The sequence below is a fragment of the Nicotiana sylvestris genome, chromosome 11 (assembly GCF_000393655.2).
Source record: "Nicotiana sylvestris chromosome 11, ASM39365v2, whole genome shotgun sequence".
Taxonomy (NCBI): domain Eukaryota; kingdom Viridiplantae; phylum Streptophyta; class Magnoliopsida; order Solanales; family Solanaceae; genus Nicotiana; species Nicotiana sylvestris.
Genome location: NC_091067.1, coordinates 21,676,152 through 21,681,005, shown reverse-complemented (window position 1 = coordinate 21,681,005; position 4,854 = coordinate 21,676,152). Strand labels below are relative to the sequence as shown.

Here is a 4,854-nt window from a genome sequence, read left to right as displayed (position 1 = left end):
CCTGATGTTGGGAATAATCCCATCAATAAACCGGTGAACCCTCTCGTGAACAGTAGCAACCAAGGCTGGTGCATGCCTAGCCAAACTGGTGTAACGGACAACATACTCTGAAACAGTCATAGCACCCTAGCGCAAATGCTCAAACTCTGCGTGTCATGCATCACTAAGGCTCTAAGGAACATACTCTCTCAGGAACAGATCCGAAAACTGAGCCCAAGTTAGTGAAGCAGCCTCATCTGGACTGTCTAACTCATAGGTGTGCCACTAATCATAGGCGACTCCTCGAAGTTGGAAAGTAGTGAAAGAAAACCCGCTCGATCCTGAGATACCCATAGTACGGAGAATGCAGTAACACTCCTCAAGAAATCCCAGAGCATCCTCCGATGCTAGACCATTAAACTCAGGGGGCTTGTACCTCTTGAACCTCTCAAGCCTCAGCTGCTTCTGCTCGGAAGCCGCTGTCATGCCCTCGGACTGAACTAGCACTGCAGGCGGTACAGGAATAATCTCAGGGGCCTGCTCAACATGCACTCACTTCTCATGAGTGCGGGCGGCGGGAGTCTATGCTCCTCCCCCGGCCTGGAATGTAGCTGCAGTAGAGGGAAGCAACCCTGCCTGAGCCAAAGTGGTGTACATGCTCATAAACTGTGCCAGAGTCTCCTGAAGGGCTAGAGTAGTAGTAGCAGTAGGTGTATCAGGCGCCTGGACTCCGGCTGGATCTGCTGATGGTACCTCGGCGGCAGCTTGCATAGGTGCTCTGGCTACACCAGGCACGCCCTCGGCCTTTACCCCAGCCCCGACCTCTGACCGCGGCAGTAGGGGCGCAGGTGCCTGATCATCTCGAGTAGCACGTGTCCTCACCATCTGTGAGAGAATAAAAGACATAAGTTTAGAATCGTGATGTCAAAATATCGCACGACAAGGAATCAAATGAATTAGAAGTTTTCCTCACAGTTACATAGCCTCATAAGTACAAACGTCTCTGTACCGATCAGCGAGACTCTAAGAAACCGGCTTGTATTGCGTGACTCCAATGAACCTAGAGCTCTGATACCAACTTGTCACGACCCTAGATCGCCCTCCGTGAACTATCGTGACGGCACCTAGTCTCTATGACTAGGTAAGCCTAACAAGTGCGGAAATAAAATTGAAACTTGCGGAACTATAAATAAAGGAACACCAAGAATAACCAAAGAGGGAGGCAATATATAGAAAGCCGCTCGGCATATACATCACGACATCTCAAACTTCTACAACACTATCCCAAAACCCAGAAACTCACAGGAACACAAGCTAGAAGAAATACAGTAAAGTCCTCTAATCTCCAAAATGTCTACATCAACAGTAAGATGGAAAGGCTAACACTACAGGATAGAATAAAGATAGAGACTCCTTGGTCTGTGGACGCGGCAGATGTACCTCGAAGTCTCCAAAAGATCTCCCTGCCTCAAGGGTGATAAGCCTAGGTAGAGGTACCTAGATTTGCACATGAAAAACATGCGCAGAAAGGGGCATGAGTACACCACAGCGGTACTCAGTAAGTGCCAAGCCTAACCTCGGTAGTGACGAGGAAGGTCAGGGCCCTACTAAGGTAAATTAAATAATAATAATAAACATGACAGGATAAAATAAATAGTATAAATGAGAATCTACAGTAAAAATCTATACATTATGATAAGAGTACAATAACGGAAACAAAAATAAAGGCATAACACAAGGAAAAACACTGCTCATAGCAGGGATAATAACCGGGGATCTCTTGGTATCCCGAGGATCTCTTGGTATCCTCAATATGTACACTAGGGATCTCTTGGTATCCTCAATAAATACACTAGGGATCTCTTGGTATCCTCAATAAATACACTAATGATCTCTTGGTATCCCGAGGATCTCTTGGTATCCTTAATATATATGTCAGTGATCTCTTGGTATCCCGAGGATCTCTTGGTATCCTCAACACCCGTGCTAGGGATCTCTTGGTATCCTCAACACCCATGCCAGGGATCTCTTGGTATCCCACACCTCAGTCCAGATCATAAATATGTGCAAGGGATCTCCCGGGATGCCGTCACATAGTCCCAAATTAAAACACACTGCAGCAGCTCAAGAATATCAAAACAAATACTAAGTTCGTAACAAGTAAACAGTTAATTCTAGCCTAACATGCTTCACGTAACGCAATTAAGGCAATTTAAGCAAATAGGCAATTAAGTCAACTAAGCATGCTTTTCTAAACTAACACAGGCTAAGTTTGTAAGTAGAATAAAAACAGGTAAGAAAGGAACTCACTTTAAATACTTAAAGTAAAATAGGATTTCCAACAATAAGCTCAAGTATGACCTCGTTACCTCACGTACAAGGCCTTTCAACTATCAAATATCATATCCTAAGGGGAAGGTCCCCCACACAAGGTTAGATAAGCCACTTACCTTGAACCGGCTCAAAACCACACTTTTGCCACGAGTATCCGACTCCAAACGGCCCAAATCTATTCAATTCAATTGCATATTGTAAATAACACCTCAAGTAACTGATTCTACAATTAAAGTCTAAGCTGATACGCGGAATTATGTAAAATGGCCAAAACGCCCCTCGGGCCCACGTATCGGAATCGGGTAAAATTTATATTTTCAGAAATCTCGTACTCTCACGATTCTATACATAATAAGAACACTGAAATCAGAGTCTAAATGGCCCCTCAAATCTTCATTTAAAGGTCTATTAAACTCAAGCCCTAATTACCCCTTTTTCCCAAATTTCTCACCATTATTTAAGTCTTTAATCATATGAAAATGAGTTATAAATCCAAGAACGTTACCTCCAAATAATTCCCCTTTATTTTCCTCAAAAATCCCTCTTAGAAGCTTCAAACCCGGATGAAAATGGTGGAAGAATGACTCAATTTTGCTAAGGCAACTATTTATATTTTCTGCCCAGCGATTACCGCGTTTGCGGCCCTAGGACCGCATCTACGGTCTCGCTTCTGCAGACAAAACATCGCATCTGCGACTCTCACTAAAACTCCAGCTTCTGCATCTGCAGACCTTTAACCGCAGGAGCGGTTCCGCTTCTACGAGCCTCACACCACATCTGCGGTTTCTGAAGATCCGACCCAAAGCCACTTCTGCGGCCCTTTAGCTACTCCTGCGGCACTGCATCTGCGGTCCCCAAGCCGCAGATGTGAAAATACTAGAAGCAGCAATGCTACAACTGGTGCAACACTTCTTCAACCTTCCCGTCAACCATTTGAAATCACCCTGAGGCCCCCGGGACCTCCACCAAAAGCACCAATATCACCTAATACCTTATTCATACTTGTACCAATCCTTAAAACGCCTAAAACAACATCGAAACCTCGGATTAATCAAGGATTTAAGCCTAAGAACTCCAAATTTCCTCAAAATACGCTTTCGATAAAAAACCCAACCAAACCATCTCCGAATAACCTGAAATTTTGCACGCACATCCCAAATGATATGAAGGAACTACTGAAACTCTCGGAATTCCATTCCGACTCTCAGATCAAAAATCTCACTATCGGACCGGAAACTTCAAAAACTCAACTTTCGGCATTTCAAGCCTAAATTAGCTACGTACCTCAAAAACATACTCCGAACACGCTCCCCACCCTGAAATCACCCAACGGAGCTAGCGGAACCATCGAATTTCCATTTCGAGGCCGTTTTCACACTGTTCCAACTACGGTCAATTTTCCAACACTTAAGCTCTCATTTAGGGACTAAGTGTCCCGAAACTCACCGAAATTCAAAACCGAACATCCCGAAAATTCACATTAGCAGAAATAAACTTGGGAAAAGCAGTTAATAGGGGATCGAGGTGTTAATTCTTAAGACAACCGGCAGGGTCGTCACATCCACTTGATTGACTCCTGCTGCTTTTTTAACAATCATTCTGTCAAAGGGCCATTGAATAGCATTTTCTGAAATTTCATTAAGCAATTGCATAGCTTCTGCAATGGTTTTGCTCATTATGGATCCTCCTGATGTTGCATCAATAACATTTCTAGCAGAGGGTTTAAGACCATGATAAAATATATATAAGATGTCAGGATCTTGGATACCATGGTGTGGGCATTATCTTAACATTGCTTTTAATCATTCCCATGCTTGGTATACAGATTCAGAATCTGTCTTCATAAAATTATTGATTTCTTGCTTCATTTTAAATGTTTTTGCCGGTAAAAAATATTTATTAAGAAATTTCTGAGTCATTTGGTCCCATGTAGTGATTGAACCTCTTGCCAGACTTCGCAACCATGTTTTTGCATCACCTTTTAATGAAAAAGGAAAAAGCCATAACCTGATAGCGTCTGTTGTGACTCCATTATACCTACAAGTTTTAACTAATTCAAGAAAATCAATTAGATGGGTATGAGGATCTTCACTCGCATCACCAGTAAACTAACATGACTGTTGAATGGTTTGAATTAAACCTGTGTGGATTTCAAAGTTGTTTGCTGCAATTGTTGGTCTCCTCACACTTGATTCTCCTTCAAAATGATCTGGCCTTGCATAATCTCTAAGTATTCTATCACGTCGTGAAGCCACCTCATCGAACCGTTCTTCCACTTGATGTGGTGGAAGTTGGTTATTATTAAGCTCTTCATTCTCCATTTCTTCACAAGTTATACTTTGAGGAGATGATGTTTGTCCTTTTCTGTGCAATCGAAGAGTTTTTTCAATTTCTGAATCGTAATTCGCCAACTCTTTTGTAGAAGAGCGGGTCATAAACTATCTGAATTCCTTAAAGAAAAGAATCTTTTTTGAAAGAAAATCAAATTTAGTTCCTAAAATAGTAGTGGTGATACAAAAAAGAAAAAAATATATATTAAAA

At 42.4% G+C, this 4,854-nt stretch overlaps 1 non-coding gene across 1 annotated transcript; it reads left to right on the top strand.

Moving 5' to 3' along the window:
* Nucleotides 1–4,077: 4,077 nt before the first annotated feature.
* On the top strand, nucleotides 4,078–4,184 carry LOC138882444 (small nucleolar RNA R71). The gene has a single exon (XR_011404047.1). It is a non-coding gene; the product is annotated as a small nucleolar RNA R71 (small nucleolar RNA).
* The last annotated feature ends 670 nt before the right edge of the window (nucleotides 4,185–4,854 follow it).